The following is an 18,529-nucleotide window of genomic DNA, read 5'->3' on the forward strand; positions in this document are numbered from 1 at the left end:
CCTAAATTCTATCCACATCTTTCAGGTCATATTTCTAACTTATAGAATGAAAAACCTCTACTGCATTTTTTGGGAGGGAAGGAATTATTACACTGACACAGTTGACATTTAGAACTTTGCATCTACTCTGTATCTAAGCCTGGTTTCCCTTCAAAAGAAGAGATCTTTAATTTTTTCTCAAATGCTTTTCTCCAATACTTTAGAATAGTGACTTGTGCATATTTAATGCTCAATTAATCTGTGTGGAATGAATTAATGAATAAAGGAACACATTTTTTTAAAAGTGTTTATTTAATGTTTCCAGAACAACAACCCTCACTCCCCACCTCTCACCCTGTTTCTGTCCCTTCTTGAATGAGTAGGATCTAACCATCCTTGCCAGGCATATCTAGGACCAAGCTCTGTGGGTCATTGGTGCCCAATACATGTTTCAAACCTGACTTTGGTGATGGGTCATTGATAACACTGAGGTCCCAGCTAGAGGCAAAAAGGATTTTCTCCCCCTCTGAGTGTGTGTTTGGGTGGAGTGCAAGAGAATGGCAGAAGCCCCAAAATTTGGGGAATGGGACTCAGTGGAGGAGAGCCATTTTCCTGAGAGATACCTAGTTTTTTCATATGTAAATAGCCATGGCCATTTCATGCACCATGGGGATGGGAGGAACTTTGACCATAGAATGGTGATGAAAAGCTTACAGAACATGTGCAAGGTTCTGCTAATGGCCAAAACCGGTTACCACACCCATTGCGTCACAGGCCACAGTCAGGGATTTAAAAAATAAGGCGGCAGCCATAAGCAGGGAGAAAGCCATGTGGTCTAAGAGAAGGAAGGAGCTGCTCTGCAGTTCATAGGGATAATTTGGCCATGCAGCCTAGGCTAGTAGGAAAGCAGGCATGCTGCTGCTTTAATTGTGCTGGCTTCAGTGGACGCCAAACCTGCCAAGGACTCTACTTTGCACACTTGGGTTTTTAGAACTTGGGACATGAAAAAAGGATTCTGTTAAAACCTGGACTTCACCACAATCCAGTGCAACATGATGCATGTTTTCTTGGACTGTTATACAGAAGCTGATGACATCGTACCGCAGATCCTGAAGGAGACAGCTGACAGATAAGGATGGGGAATTTGGGGCCATGTTTCTGGCTTCTAGCCTTTTGAGGAGCAAGGGAAGTGCTGGGTCCCGTGGGAGAACAGGGCTCTGAGCTGAGGTGCTCACTGCTCCCACTAGGTTGGAATGTTGTAAATAAAGGCCTGTTTTCCTCAACACTAATTGTTGGTTTTTATACCAAGGTGCCACGTGAAAGAACCCCCTTTTGCTTGGTAACAGAAGGATGGGAAAGGGCCAGGCAGACCAGGTGGCCTCCTGCATGGATGGACCTTGCATGTAGCAACCTACTTGTATGCTGTGAATTCTGGGACACAGGGTGGGCAGGAATGAGAGACTAGGACCCCCTGAACGTAGATGTCTAGGACTTCCTAAAGGTCTATGGAAGCCTCTGATACAGGGCCACCTTGAAGCCCCTGGGTCAGCCCCCAAGGTTCTCATTGCCACCCTCCAACCAATCATACACATATGTTCTCACTGACTCATTGGGCCCTGCTGAAGGAGCAAAAAGGTCTCCCTTTCCACATCTGAGTCTTGGCCCATCATTTTCTGGCCTGGCCACCATGTGTTTTCAGAGATACCTGTGGCCCTACTGCTACTGGGCAAGTCCCTAAGCACCTCACCAGTCCAGGCCTGCTCCCTTCCTGCCAGCTTTAGGGATCTGCCACCTCCAGCAACTCCTCAGGGCAGCTCCCAGCTGCATCCTTCCTGGCTTCCTTTCTCCCCAGTGTCCTCAGCTGCCCTCTCTTCCCTCCTGTGTGGTTCAGGCCATTGGCCCTTTTTTCTCACCCTGGCCTAGCTGCCAATTAACACACTTTGGAGTGATCACAGCCAACAGACAGCAGGAGGTGACAATCTCTAGATTTTGTATGGAGGTCCCTCCTGCTGGACACTGGAGCCAGCCCCCATACCCTTTGATGGCCAAGGTGTGACATTTATCCCTGTACCCCCAACTACCTCACCCCAGTAGGTCCCGTCTTCCTTCTCCCACCCAGGAAAAGTCTCTGCCAGCTCTGGGGACCCTGAAATCACAGTTTCTGTCCTTCCAGCTGGCTCTCAGCACAGAGATGCCTCCTTCGGCACCCCCTGGGGATGGCAGGCACAGGGAAAGGCTGGCCTGGGGGCAGCCTGTGAGGACCTGAGAATTTTTCAGGCTTTGGTGAGAAGATCCATGCAAAGCATTAAATTTGGTTTTTCCTTCTTGAGCCTTTTCAACTGATCTGAAGCAATAAGGTAACATGTGGCTCTTTACCCCTTATCCAGAATTTTAAGCCAAAAGTGATTTATAGCTCCTACTTTCCAGTTCAGACTTGATTCAACTGTCCCTTAATCCCCACTATAGGATCAGGGCCACCAGTGACCAACCAACCCTAGCAGTGTGGCCTGGATCAGTCCTCTGGGCCACCCCTGCTCTGATAGTCCTTAGAAGGTGACAGCCTCTGCTCTCCTTGTCCACTTGGCACAAAACCTACATTGGGAATGCCAGTCAGACACTCCTAGAAATGGACACAGCGAGCACTATGTCCACGCAGTCCCATGGGGTCAAAGCTCAACAGAGGCAGCTGGAATGGAGAAGGCTCCGTGAAGCAGGCCATACTCCCAGGACTGGCTCTAGTCCACGTTGCTTGTCAGGCATAGAAGAAGCCAGTGGTATGAAGAGAGAGAAGATGGAAATTGTTAGTCCCAAGACCCTCTTGTTCTCCCGAGAGGAGTGGAAAACGGTGCGAGCTTTCAGGGGACCTTTGGCAAAGCTAAGTGAAGTCTTTCATAAACAGGCAAGATTAACTTAATGATTTTAAGAATGATCAAAACAGCAGTTGCTTCTGGGCTTGGGGGCAGAGACCAACTGGGATGGGGCACGAGAGTACTTTCTGGGGTGATAAGATTCATAGTAAGATTTACCTCAAAAGAAAAATCCCTGTGAATAAATATGGAACAGTGCCAGTCCATAGGACACTTGTGGAGATGGAAATGTTCTCTAGCAGTATTGTCCAGTATGGTCCCCTCTGGTCACTGGGGCTATGGAGCACTGAAAATCTGGCTGCTGAATCAGGGTTTGTGACAGAGGCCACACAGGTCCACCGGGCAGGGCGTTGTCTCATTGGAGACAAAGGTGGACTGGGAGGTACAGCAGCTGGTTAAGGGACTTACCCAAAGCCACAGACCCCCAAAGGCAGAAAGCTCCAAGTGTCTAGGTTCTCAGGCTCCAGGTTCTGCTGTGGCCCTTGTTCCCCTCCAGGCCCAGAGAGAGACATGACTTGGGGCTGGGGGCAGGGAGAGCACCAGGCTGGAAAAGCCCGGAGTCCTAGCTTACAGAGGACACACTTCTTCCTGAAGGAGACAACCTTGGTCTAACTGTGACAATACTAGTCCATCTTTACACTTTAAATTTTATACAACACTTTCACATATACAGTATCTCATTTCATCCTCACAACTTAGAAAATATCCTTCCTTTCACCCTTCTTTCTTTCATTCCTCCTATCCTCCCTTCTTGTTTTCTTTCCTTCCATCTCTTCCATCCAACTGGTGGTAAAAATTTGGACTCTGTAGTCAACCTGTAAGGGTTTGAATTCTCATTCACCAGGCATCTGACCTAGTAACATGGGACATTTTAACCTCTCTATGCCCCAGTTTCCCAACTTGTAAATCAGGAATAATAATAATATTTACCTTGCTGGGAAGTCATGAGAATTAAGTGAAATAATTTATGCAAGGCTTATTATTATTATTTATATGCATTGAGCATCAATAATGACAATGGGAGACCTGGAGTTGAGGCCTGGAGCCAGTGCAGAAGCCCAGAGGAGCTCAGAGCCCTGATGATCAAAGCTGGGTTGGAGTTGTCCAGACTCCACAGGAAGGGAGGACAAAGTTATCAATGAGCTCTCTCTCCACCCAGAGCAAATACCTGAGCCTCTTGCTGCACTTGGCTCTCAGGTGTTTGCCATTAGAAAGGGATGACCCTTTGTTCCTGAATCTCCCACCTGAAAAATGTCTCCCCCCTGAGCCAACTGGGTAATGAATCACTCAATTTTTCACCACCATATCTCATGACTCATCTCCCACTGCCCAGCAAGCAGCATGCTGGCCCCTTCTCTCTGGAGGCTGCAGCTAAGAAGGGAACTTCACAGGATGGAATTCATGTCAGGAAAAGGGACTTGGGGCCTTCCTAGCTTCTCACCAGCTATTAGTGGGGGAAGATAGAAAAACCAATCACTAGTCAACTTACATTTATAGAAAATCACACTTATAAACTAATTTGATCTGGGTAAAACCCTGGAAGGGCACATATTTTTTATTACTATTTTTTGAGATGAGAATTGACTTAGAGAGGGGTGAAATGACTTACCCAGGATATGCTGTATTACAGCTTGGTGTGTGTTATCAGCCTCCCATCAGTTAGTACATGTCTAGAAAGTTCCCTGAAAGCACCACCTTTAATCAGAAAGGGCATTGCCGAAGTTACAGCTGAGTGTCTTCTCAACAGGGTCCTCCTGGCTTGATTTTCCTTGGCCGCATAGCCAGGCACAGCCACTGTGCCATAACTCTGGAACAACTTCCCCAGTTGATGAATGGCGCATTCAATTCTAGTGGGCAGACCATTATGGGAAGAGCTTCGTTGTGCTAAGCACTGCCCGGGGTTGTAGGAACGCTAGAGACACAGAGGCTGGCAGTACCAAAGTAACAGGCACCTAGGAGTTCAGACACCAGGCCTCCAGACTGAGTTATCATTCATGTCCACAGTGAGGAGAACAATTTGTTGATATTTTGGTTGCAAAGATAACGCTTTGTAAGTGTGAGATTCTGCATCTTAATTATAGTAGTGATAGCTATTATTATGGAACAACTCTTGTTTGCTAGGTCCTGTGCCAAGTGTCTTATACAGCACAGCTTTCATTAAGTCTGATCTTAATTGATAGCTACCTTATGAAATAGACATGCTATCATCATCATCACACAGCTCAGCTCATACGTAATGGAGCCAGGATTTGAACGCAGGCAATGTGATTTCAGAGCCTCATGCTGAATTGTCAGTGTAGGTCTCACACTCTAAAAGACCTTCTCCTGAGCCTGTGCACATCTGACACATACATGAAGACTTCAGTGCATTTTCAGGAGCAGTACACAAGTGGGACATCTCATTTAAAGCAAATCAATAGGTGAATCATGGGATTAGCTTTAGCCACAAATGTGTAAATACCTCTTCAATTAGTTTACTAATCCCCTGTACACTCCCAACTGAAGATTTTGACCACATTTTTGTCCACAGCAGTGATGTAAATCAAATAAGCCAAATCCTCATCTATCTGAGTGCATAAGAGTCTCAGGCTGCCCTCTGGGTCCTGAACTCTATTTTTCCATTCTGTGGCCAGTTCAGAGAGCTCCTAGGCTGGACATCATCCTATGCCCAGGACATATTACCCAGGTTAGAAGGCACTGGGGCTTGAAAATAGGGCTCTGTCCTTTAGCAATGATGTGACCTGGAATAGTCACTTCAGCTCCTTGCAGCCTAGTGCCATCTGTCAAATAAGATCTAGAACCCTAGCCTGCCCAGCACAACAGAGATGACACTACAGGTAACTCTATCACTGCCTGATCACTCGCTAATTGCCAGGCACCATTCCTGCCTTATCCAATTTGATCCACGCAACAACCTTGGCAGATAGGTACTATTACAACCTGAATTTTACAGATGAGGAAGCTGAGGTTCAGAGGGACAAATAACTTGTGAGGGTTAGAAAACTAAAAAAGTACATATTCATGTTCATCCTATACAAGGCCTTGCTCTTGGAAAATCTATGCTTACTCTGTTTAGGCAATAAAAGAAAATAGCAACAATGCTGGCAAAGAACTAGAAACTCTACAAAAAGACATATTTGAAAAGGAAACAAATAGAAACTCTAGAACTGAAAAACACAGCAACTAAAAGTAATAACTCAGTGAATAAATCAATATGCCTAAATAGAGAATAAATGAATTGGATAATAGTTAGAAAAAATTATTCAGGAAGATTGGAGACAGATTAAACCCTGAGAAGGTCCAACATGTTTGTAAGTAGAGTCTCAGAAGGAGTGGAGGAAGGGAATAGGACAACACAAATATTTAAACTTATAATGGCTGAGAATGCTACCATACTGATGAAAGACATCAAGTCACAGATTTAAGAATCCCTATAACTCCACAACAAGCAGGCTATATTAAGGGGTAGGGGGAATAAAACACATCAGCACACTATAGTAAAAGTGTAGAAAATGAAGAACAAAGAGAAAATCTTAAAAGCAGGTAAGTGGAAAAGTACCAAATAGATTGCCTTAGAAGAAACAGCAATTAGACAAAAAACTGACTTCTCAAAAGAAATAAGGAAAACCATGAGTCAGTGGAGTGATAGCTTTAAAGAACTGAGAGAAAGTTACTGCTTTCTGCTGAGCAAAAAAATATCCTTCCAGATGAAAACAAAATAAGGACATTTTCAGACAATCTGAGGAAATTTTTCACCAGCAAACCAGTGAAAGGTTATTTAATACTTCAACAGAAGAACAGTGATTCCAGGTTGAAGTTTGGAGATGTAGGAAGGAATAAAGAACAACAAAAGTCATAAAAATGTGGGTAAATGTAAATGACCACAAACTATTTCAACAAAAATAACAATGTATTATTGAATTAAAAATATTTAAAAATTTTAAGAGTATGTCAACAATATAAATCAAGGGGATGAATAAAATTAAAATTTTCTAACAATCTTTCATTGTCCAGAAAGATGGTGATATTCCTAATCAAGGATGAAGTTGGTCATTTCTAAGGCGAACAGCAAAACAATATTACAATATGTATAACTTCCAAGCTAAATATAATAGAGAGGGTGAAGGAAATAACAACATATTCAATAAATCCAAAAAAGTAGGAAAGGAGGAAGGGGAACTAGAATGGGCAGGAAAAATAGAAAGAGCTTAGTAAAAATGGCAAATTTAAATTCAAGTATATCAGCAACTACATTAAATAATATTTACTAATTTATTATTAATATATTTATATACTGTTACAAGAGAGTGGGAAAGAGATAATATTTTAATAAACAAAGCTGGAATATTGGATATGTGTATCTACTTCACACTTTACAGCAAAATCAGTTCCCAGTGTATTATAAACCTGAATAAGCCTTTTGAAGATAATGTGGCAAACTATCTTGAAGGACCCACTTTAGAAAAAAAAAACTTCCTAATCAGGACACACAAAAAAACACTAACCAATAAGGACTCCATTAAATTAAGAACTTCTTGATAATTAAAAACAATCATTTAAGGGTTGGAAGGACAAACCACAGAGTCGGAAATCTTTCCAACACATATAACTGATGATGGGATCATTTCCAAGCACAAAAGACTCCTACAAAATAGCAAGAAACAAACATTCCAATAGAAAAGCAAGAGTCTTGAACAAACAACTCACAGGGGGAACTCAGCCCCATTTATTATCAGAAAAATGCAAATTAAAATCACAGTGAGATATTCATACAGAATGTACCCACAGAATGTACAAGAAATACAAAAGGACAAAGACTGACAAATATACAGGAGTTACAAAAATGTACAAATATTTACTCTTTGGCTGGGGAATGCAAGTGTGGGTGAAGATGAAAGCTACAGGAGGAGCTCATGTTGAGAGTAGAACTGTAATCTTGATTTGACCTCTTTGGAAAACAGGTTGGCACTACATATACTATAATTGAAGACAGGTATACCCTAGAATTTAGCAATCATACTCGAGGTGGAACAAAATGAATATTCATAGCAACATGATTCTTATAGTCCTGAGCTGGATAAATACATTGAGGTAATTTCATAAAATGGACAGCTATACCAGAAAGAAAACATAGCACACTACCTCTACTTATAAGCACATTCATGAATTTCAAACAAGAAACATATTTCAAAATGACATACACAGTAAGAATCTATTTATAACAATTTAAAATTAAGCCAAACTGTATTGTTTAGGGATAAGAACATACAAAGCAAAATTATAAAGAAGGAAAGAAAGCATGATTATCATAAACGTCAAAAGATCAGTGTCCTCCAAGAGGAAGGGAGGGAGGGGAGAGTGGGGATGGGCAGGAGGTGGTATTTCTGGGAAGCCAAAAGAAAATGACAATTACATGTGTGTTTGCTTTTTTATTCTTTATTGACCCATAAAGGTTTGTGTAGTAAACTTTTATGAATGTGTGTCATATATCAAAATAAATAAACTTGAATTGGCTAATTGGTTTGGCAATGAGAACTAGCTTTGCCATCTAGGATATATGGTAGACATTTTCCAAAGTTTGTATGAAAATAGTTTAAAGCTTGCACTACACAAAAGAATTTCATCAAAATATCATATTGGTAAGGGTAAGTTGAAATTTATGTTTGGATTTTTCTCAACTCTTTGTGATTATTTGTTTAAATAAATGTCCCTCTATATAAGAATGAGAGGGTAATTAATAGTCATTTGATAGGTCTTGGTACATAGCCTTTTTGATAAACTTCCCAGGAATTGAGAACATGAATTACTCTAATGTTGGGTTGCAAATCCTTTGCAAATCAATGGTTTCTTGTTCTTTGCTTTCAACAAAACTAAAGGAGGACTTAGCCAAACATTAGTTGATAGAATGTTAAAAATGGTTTTAGAGATATATCATTATGTAATTTTTTTAACATGTAACTCATAAAATTTTCAAAGAATTATATGACAATGCTACAATAAAACATGTTCCATTCCTATTTACTTGTTTATGTGAACAAGGTTTCCTAGTGCTTACCTCAAGGAAAAGAATCAATAGGAAGAGAACTGAGCTGAACCTTGTCTCATGCTAGCAATAAGAAATATTCTACCATGGGTAAATCAATTAATTTTTTTTAATTGCTCGATTCAGCCCTGACCAGTGTGGCCATTTCAATTCCTAGTCAGGGCACATGTCTGAGTTGCACATTTGGTCCCTGGTCAGGGCACGTAAGAGAGGCAACCAATCGATGTTTCTCTCTCACATCAGTGTTTCTCTCTTTCTCCCTCCCTTCCTCTTTCTCTAAAAATAAATAAATAAAATCTTTTTTTTAAAGACTGAAAAAATTCCAGTCATCATTTCTAAAAAATAAAAATAAAGTAAAAATATAAATTGCTCAATTCATGATATTAAGAAATAGATTTCCAACCTTCTTTTATGTTTATTGTTTATAAAAACTTAATTTACTTATATTGTTTTGCTCAGTTGTATATTCATAAAATTGTAATATAGCTCAATCCTGGACAAATTTTCAATCTTTGGAGATATATATGGTCAAAAGAAATGAAAAAATAATTTTTATTGTGTGGATATGTACATATTTGTCTGTAATTTTATTACAGAGACACAAGATAAAGTAATCTGTAAAATGTTTTCAAGCATAAAAAATGTTAGGATGAAATTCTGTAAGATACAAAGAATGGAAATAAGAACTCAAGAAAAAAAATGAACGATCTAAAATTTGTTAAAGATTTTGTTCATGTATTTTTAAATAGACGGTGGTAAGTATCAAATTACTATGAACTTTATATTTCTTTAAATATATTTTAAAGTGATGTGACAGTTTTAGAATGTTAAGTTTCAATGAAGCTGAATTGCACATTTTGCAACTATTTAAAGTTTTAAAAAAAAATGTAGGTGTCAGCTTAAAAATGCCACATGAATACACAGTTTTGTGTTTTGTTTTGTTTTTTTACCATAGCCTCCATGCTGACTTTATTAACAACTTTGGTTTTACAACCCTTGGTAGGGTAGGCGTTCCTTTGTCAGATAGAATATCTTGTCCCATCAGACATTCAGGTAAAGGAGACACAAGTTATTTGCATAAGCCCATTTAAACATTCCAACTTTCATAGTCCCACCAAGTTTTTCATTGGGAGGCCAATCTTTATGTTCTCTCATTCTAATTTTAACCCATACTAGGGTTTTGCCAATGGATTTTGGTACCACAGAGTGTGAGGATCCCATATCAAGGAGTCCAGAAACTTGTTTTAACCACCTCCCGAACATTTTTCCCACTTTGGTGCAAAGGATTTGGGTCCCCAGTGAGGGGTCGAGTCAAGGGACCCTGGTCCTTTGTCAGCCTTCATCTTGATTCATCACCCTAACCACAGCTCAAAGCAATTGCAGGCCAGGTTTCTCATTATAACCTTTGAAGCTTGGCTTTCAAAATGTCTCCAAACCAGAATAAATTAAGCAGACTTGTTTGGGGCTCTTAATCCTGGGGGGTCAGTAGGAGATCCTTTTGGTCTGCACCACCTTGCGTAGTAATGTATTAAAACCTCCTGAAAATTGTATTGAATTTATTGGGGTGACATTAATTAATACAATTACGTAAGTTCCAGGTGTGCTAAGTGAAATAAGCCAGTCAGAGGAAGACTGTCTTAAAACCTTTGGTTGAACCCCATCAATGTCCATTTGATTCATACCTAGCCGTTGAGGATGTGGGTGTTCATGTGCAGGGTCAGGGCCTCTGTGGTTGGGGTCCCAGCATTGGCTCCTCCCCTGGGGGCTCAGTGGCATGGATTCTGGGCAGCTCCATCAGCTGAGATTAGCATAGGCAAAGACTGAGGGAGTCACTAGTGGCAAAAGCTTTGGGTGTCCCTGATAGCCACGGGGGTTACTTGGGTCCATGGTGGTGAAAGCTGCTCTCCTTTTCCTCCCAAGTGGGAGGTCACAGCTGTGGGGTTGCCTTTTGGTGGTAAGCTGTGCGGAAGTAGGGGGTGGGCTGGCACAGGTAAAATGCTGCCTATGCTTTTCTATGTGGCCGTCTTTAATTTCTGGCTCCGCTGTGTTGTTATAGCTCCTGCATTGTACTCCAAAGCTCTTTCAGAGCTATTTTCATCAGTAAGTAGTGCAGTCATTGGTTTTCTGGAGGTACAAGTGCTGGGGCCTCCTAGTCCACCAAAATCTTTCTGCTGTCATGCTCCTAACTATTTGTTGTTTCTTTGTTTTCTGAGGGTAAGAAATAAGATGGTTTATGGGGGACAGGAATTTTTACATAGAATTAACTTTAGGTGAGGTGCTTTTGTGGTGCTAAGCTCAATTAGGACAGACTAGGACCTAAGGAAAACTAGCTGGTTTCTGCTTCCTCCAAAGACACTGATGACTATCTTTGATACTGAAATTTGGCTCAGAAGACTCAGAGGACAGAAATTTCATGCAAGCCTGGAGTCAACCCATTAAAAGTATTTGGAAATGCCAATCAGTTTGGCAAGATTTGCATCACTGACCTTTCTCAAGAGCTGTGGATGTGTTTAGCCATCACACTGAAGCTCAGTCCCAGCCAGAGCACTTTGGGAAGAGGTGCTGATCTAGACTGCTGGGGTTGACATGATAGAGAAAAACTGGGGTCATTTTTGGATTCATATGCCAAAAGTTAGTCAAAAACAAGTGTCAGATATCACTCAACGAAAATTGTGTTTCCCAGTTACTCCATCATGACCAGAAGTAAAAGTCTCAGCTTACTTGATTTTTGAGATTAAACCAGCTTGTCATGGTGCTTGTCCATAAAAACACTGAATAAATCATAATTGTAACTGACTTCATTTTTTATATATTACTGAAGGTACATATTTTTGTAGTTATCTTCTCAATATCTCTCCTCCTTTCTCCCATTACTTAGTAGCCACAGAATTGAAGAGAGGGAAGAAGTTAGTCAATTACAGCTTCAGACTGACCCTATATTGTTCTAATCCAGTTGGTGTGATTCCATCTCCCTTGTCTCACTGATTAGTTCACTTAAACCAGACCCCAGCTAATTTGTGCATGATAGCAACAGCAGACCCTCCATATTACCCTGCCCAGGCTCTGTAGCTTCAGCGTCATCGCAAGATGTCGATTCAACACGGGAGGAGACAGATACCATGTCACTCCCGAGTCGGACTGCACAGCCATTCTTGGCGGTGCTGATAGACTCTGAAGAAGCTACACCATCGTCTCTCGAGACGGACGGCTGCCGACGAGTCTCCTGACCATGTGGATGGTTCTGGAGTGGGGCTTTTAGGAGTTAATGTGGCTTCTGAGCTCTCTCTACCCTTTACTCACCTTGTCCCAGGAGAGGCAAAGTAATCTATCTAAATGGAAATCAGGGAAGAAGTAACTGGCACGCTCAGCCCAGCTCATCTGTTTCCTCTTAGGAGGGAGCTGACCACAGCAAGCACACAGTCTCCTCTGCCCCTTGTGCTAGGAGGCTCACTGACATGGCAGGTTTTCGGCAGTGGGAAACCTTCACTGGGTAAATTGGTTGTTCTGACTTAGGGTTCTGTGTTCTTACCCTAGGTTATAGCCTCCCATAGATCAGGACCACACATGATATTTTCTCTTATAAGTCACATAGAGACAAGTAGTGTGACTTATTGGGGCCATATCAGACCCACAACCCAATTCAGACCTGTGAGATATAAGGGCAGGTTTGGTGGATGATTTGGAGAAATTTTTCCCTCTTTCTCAAGAATCTCTTCTCCTGTGGTTGTAATGAGAGCATGTGCCTCCTTCAGCCACATCAGCACAAGCCTCGGGATGTGAAGCCAGCACCAGCGGAGGACAGAGCTGGGAGAAGCACAGACAAACCATGTCACCTGTGCCTGCCACATCTTTGGACTTTCCAATGATAGGAACCAATTCATCTTTATTATTTAAGCCAGATTAGGTTTTGTTTTCTTTTACTCATTCACTAAAAACATCCTAGCAGACACAATTCCTATTCAGTTTAAAAGTACTCCTACTTACACTATCTCATTTTATCCTCTCAAAGTAGTGAAGAGTTAAACAGTAAGTCCTCACTTAATGTTGTTGACTTTAAGCAAAACAATGTATAATGAAAATAATTTTACCAGAGGCTAATTGATATAAAAAAATAGTTAGGTTCCTACAGCACCTTATCAATGTTGTAACAAAATGATATTGAACAAAATGTTATTCAAGGACCTGCTGTAGTAGATCAGGACAGTGAGAGCTAGAAATGTAAAATGACTCACTCAAGATCACAGGATAGAAAAATGACAGACAGTGATGGGACTCAAACCCAGATTTCCTTACTCTGAGATCCTTGCTCTTCCCACTGGACTACACTACGTGGGTGGATCTGCAAACAGAAGGTGTTCTGACAACTTAGAGCAGTTGTACTACGAGAGATGCAACCAAGGATTTGGGGCTCACATCAAAGAGGGTAGTGACTATGGTCTCCCAAGTCAGCCCCTTCTGTCTCTATCAAGCCTGTGATCTGAAGTTGGGTAGCCTCAGAACAGAGCCCCCAATTTGGGGGATTTGAATGGGGATCCTGCTTTTAAAGGAGAGACCCCTGAGGGGCCAAGGGGGTGTTCCTGGACACAGGAATCCCAGAAGAAAGTGATCAAGAAAACTGGCAGTGGAGAGATATGGCCAAGATGGCAGCATAGGCAGCTATGGCTCACCTCTTTGCACAACCACATCAAAATCACAACTAAAATATAGAATAACCATCAGCCAAAACCATCATAAATCTAGTTGAATGGAAGTCTGACAACCACAGAATTAAAGAAGCCACATCCATCAAAATGGGTAGGAGGGGCACAGATGCAAAATGGGCTGGTCTCTCACCCAAGTGTGGTGGATAAAAATCCAGGAGGGCTATCTCAGGAGTGAGAAGTCCCAGGCCCACACCAGCGCCCCCCAGCCCAGGGTTCCAGTCCCAGGAAGATAAGTCCCCACAACTTCTGGCTGCAAAAACCCATAGGAATTGAGTCAGTGGAAGAAACTGCTGGAGCCCCAAGTAGTTAAAGAACCCACAAACGACCTCACCTGTTCTGATTCACTCCCTCTGGGCTCTGGCACTGGGGTGGCATCTTGAGGAGCACCAGTGGTATACAGGGAGAAAGTGAAGTGTCTGGCATAAGGGCGAGTGGAAGCTATTGTCTCTTCTGGGTCCTCCCCCAATAGAGCCAGCAAGCTGGTACCATGTCTGAGACTCCAATAACCTGGCTAACACTCTTTGACCCACCTGGGAGATTCCCAGAGACTCCGCCCCACCCAACTTATGGACCCACTCAAGCTGTTTTTCCATATGAATGGCTGGTCTTGGCTTATGCTTCACAACTTCCTAAATCCTATGAAACGAGCAACAGCTCGTCTCAGTGAGCTCAAAGCCCGATACTACCAGAAGCCAGCTTAGATTCACAGCTTGGTTTTGCCTGGGAATCTGCAAGCCCAGCACAAGTAGCAGCCATCTCAGATTTCTTTATAGCTCAGGCAGGGTGCCCCAGGCAAAACACAGGTGGAGGCTGACCTTGGCCTGCACCATCAGTGAAAGGCCAGGGCCAGCACACCCAGTGGACAGATACAGACCATATCAGAGCACCACCATCCTGCCCTTGAACAGCTGATCCTCCATGGAGGAAAGAGGCTGGTGGTCAGTGATCACAGCCAGTTCTTGCAGCTGATTGGCCTGTGTAAATCCCTCCCATTGATTTGCCAACAGCAACCCAGGCTCAATTACAAGAGGAAGGTGTACTCAGACCACATGAAGGGTACACCTCAAGTACCCAGCTTAGGTGATCAGGGAGGCTGTGCCACTTGGCCCCACAGGACACCTACTACATTAGGCCATGCTACCAAGACACCGAGTCAAAGCAGCTCTACCCAATACACAGAAACAAACACGAGGAGGCTGCCAAATTGAGGAGGCAAAACAATATCGCCCAAATGAAAGAGCAGAACAAAACCCCAGAAAATAGAACTAAACAAAATTGGGATAGCCAACCTATCAGATGCAGGGTTGAAAACATTGGTGTTCAGGTTGCTCAGAGAAATGATTGAGTATGGCTACAAAATAAAGAAACAAGTAAAGGCTATACAAAGTGAAATAAGGAAAAATATACAGGGAACCAACAGTGATAGGAAAGGAAGCCAGGATTCAAATCAATGATTTGGAATAAAAGGAAGAAATAAACATTCACCAAGAACAGAAAGAAGAAACAAGAATTGAAAAAACAAGGAGAGGATTAGAAACATCTGGGACAACTTTAAATGTACCAACATCCAAATCACAGGGGTGCCAGGAGGAGAAGAGGAAGAGCAAGAAATTGAAAGCTTATGTGAAAAAATAATGAAGGAAAAGTTCCCAAATTTGTTGAAGGAAATAGACATACAAGTCCGGGAAGCATAGATAGTCCCAAACAAGTTGGACCCAAAGAGGACCATACCAAGACACACCATAATTAAAATACCAAAGGTTCAAGATAAACAGAATCTTAAAAGCAGCAAGAGAATAGAAGAGAGTTACCTACAAAGGAGTTCCTATAAGACTATCAGCTGATTTTGCAAAAGAAACTTTGCAGTCAAGAAGGGACTGGTAAGAGGTATTCAGAATGATAAAAAGCAAAGACCTACAACCAAGATTACTCTATCCAGAAAAGATACCATTTAGAATGAAAGGGCAGATAAAGAGCTTCCCAGACAAGGTAAAGCTAAGGGAGTTCATCATCACCAAGCCCTTACTATATGAAATGTTAAAGAAACTTACTTACAAAAAATAAGAAGATCAAAAATATGAACATATGAACATTAAAATGACAACAACCAAACTATCAACAAACTGAAACTATCAACAACTGAATCTGAAATATAAAAACAAAAAAACAAACTAAGGAAATAACCAGAACAGGAACAGAATCATAGGTATGGGGATACTTTGGAGGGTATCAGCTGGGAAGGGGAAAGTGGAGGAAAGAGGAAATGATGCAGGGATCAAGAAGCATAATTGGTGGGGACAAAATAAACAGGGGCATGTTAAGAATAGTATAGGAAAGGGTGAAGCCAAAGAACTTACATGCATGACCCATGGACATGAACTAAGGAGAGAGGATTGCTGGAGGGAAGAGGGGTACTGGGTGGAGGGAGCAAATGGAAAAAAATTGGGACAACTGTAACAGCATAATGAATAAAATATACTTTTAAAAAATTGACATTGAGTCTAGTAAGAATCCATTGAGTATGGGCCTGAAGGTAGACATTGTAAATTAAGCTTAAAAGCTAAAAAATATATATTTTGAGGACACCAGAAGCTGCAGCATCTAGCCTCAGGATACCCTTCCCCCAAGACACTCACTGATATTTGAGATTCTACCAGTAGAGGCAGTCAAAATGCAACTCACCACCTCTGGGGAGCAGTGAACTATATTAAGCATTGAATAGTCACTTACTCCTTATTGCGATGATTGGGTTATCACTCCTTTCCTCAAAGACTTGGACAAGATAGGAAGGCTCCCCAAATAGAAGGGTCATGTCTCCACGGCACTGGGAACAACTACTCTCTGGGTGTTCTGAGCCTTGACCTGGGCCCTGACCTGGGCCCAGAACTGACCAGGTACAAGGCAATTACCACTGGCCTGGAGAAGTGTCAAACAAACTCACTAAACTAGTCTGATGCTAGAAGGAATTACTCCTTCCCCTCCTACCATTCCTCCTTGTTCCTCCCCACCATCCAGGGAAAAAAAAAAAATGCCTACAGGAAGAAACATTTCCATTTCCATTCATTGTTCTCAGAGTTTCTTTCATCCCAATGTCTACTTAGATGTCAGGGGTGGGTCTGGGTGGGCTGAGACTTGCTATGGTCAGAAGAAGCTGGCCCCCACCAAAGGTGGAGGCTACTAGCAGTTTACTTGTCTATGGCTCTCTTGGGGATACTTAGGTTTTCCAAGTTTCATTAGAAGAGTAAGAGCAGGAAAAACAAAATGTAAACTGTCCAGTCTCCTGGGGAGGACATCCCCAGCAACAAGAAGTCAGGTGAAGAGCACTGGCCACCTTGTATTAACACAAGGGACAATAAACACCAAAATATCTTTCCAGTGGCGTCTAAGAACCTTGGTTTTGCATCGGGGCTCTGCCACTCCCTAACTGTGACCACAGACAAGCAATTTGAACTCCTTTATACAAAGAAGACGACAATAAAGACACCTCTCGACTTGGCCTGTGTGGCTCAGTAAATTGAGCGCCAGCCTGTGAACCAAAGAGTCACCAGTTCGATTCCCAGTCAGGGCACATGCCTGGGTTGCAGGCCAGGTCCCCAGTTGGGGGCGCATGAAAGGCAGGCACACATTGATGTTTCTCTCCCTCTCTTTCTCTCTCCCTCCCCCCGCTCTCTAAAAATAAATAAATAAAATCTTTTAAAAAGACACCTCTCTTCTATGAGATGATACACATAGAGCACTTAACACAGCACCTGGAGCATAGTGGGTGCTCTTTAAATGGTGACTTGTTTGGACTTGTCTTGAGTCAGGGATAAGGGCAGGAGACAGAAAATATTGCAAAGGAAAATGAATTGTGAGTGGGGAGGATGGTGTGAGCATTTTGTGAACATTAATAACAACATTGCAGACACTGGGTCAATGGCCACCAGACCTATGGCTGACTCCCCAAGGTAGATCATCCCCACCACCAATGGGGGACAGTGTGGTCCTTTGGTTCTGAGTCACCACCACTAAGCTCCACACTCTCCTTAGGGACTGAGAACCATTGCTGAAGAGGATCAGAGGGATTTGGGTCCCTTGGGGAGTCAGATCTTGTCCCCAGCCACAGGCTGGGACAGGCCTCAGCTATTATTTATTACTGTCCTCGTTCAGGGTGCAGCATGGCTCAGAGCACCTCAGGCTCAGAAAAGCCCTAATGCCCAGCCCAGTGCAGCCCAGCTCCATAAGTTCTGCAGGGCCATTCTACTGTCCCCAGGGAGGCAAGAAACTTGAGGGCTCCGTGCACTTCATGGCAGGGCTTGTGAATGACTACACTCTCAGCTGCAGTCTTACTGCTCCCCTGGGCCTCTCTCCTTACCACTAGCACCACATATAATGCCCATAACTGGTGCTTCTCCAGGTGGGGTCCCTAAAGAGACCTGAGGCTGCGCTACCTTCTCCAAATCAGCGACAGCCGCTCCAGCAGCCTGGCCTGGCCTGCAGACCAGCGCCATCGCCTGGTGGTGACCGGGACTGACGCGCTCCTTTTCACCCCTCTCCTCTACCCAATTCTCCTCCTGGGGCTTTTCCAGAGAGCTGGCTGTGTGTGTTCCCTGGCCTCTGGGAGGGATGTGAAGGGGACAGACACTTAAGGCACAATGTCCACCACATAGAGCTTATCATCCTGTTGGGGAAATGTGTCAGAGCAAAGGAGCACAAAGGCAAACAAGCCAAAACACCAGCCAGGAGCAGATAAAATTATATGCAAACAGGCCCACCTGACCCAGGGAGGAGAGGAGAGAGAGGCAGGAGGGAAGGCCTAGATGAGGCCTCCAGGATGCCCTGCGCTCAACCCAGGCTCAGCCTCTAGCAGAAGGTGCCTCGAAGACAGGGGTCCAAAGCATGTGCTTTAGAGCTGGACAAGCTGGGTTAGACTCTTGGCTCCTTAGTAAGCCAGGTGT

Source organism: Furipterus horrens, unplaced genomic scaffold (assembly GCF_987537825.1).
Source record: "Furipterus horrens unplaced genomic scaffold, mFurHor1.1.pri manual_scaffold_5, whole genome shotgun sequence".
NCBI classification, from domain to species: Eukaryota; Metazoa; Chordata; class Mammalia; order Chiroptera; family Furipteridae; genus Furipterus; species Furipterus horrens.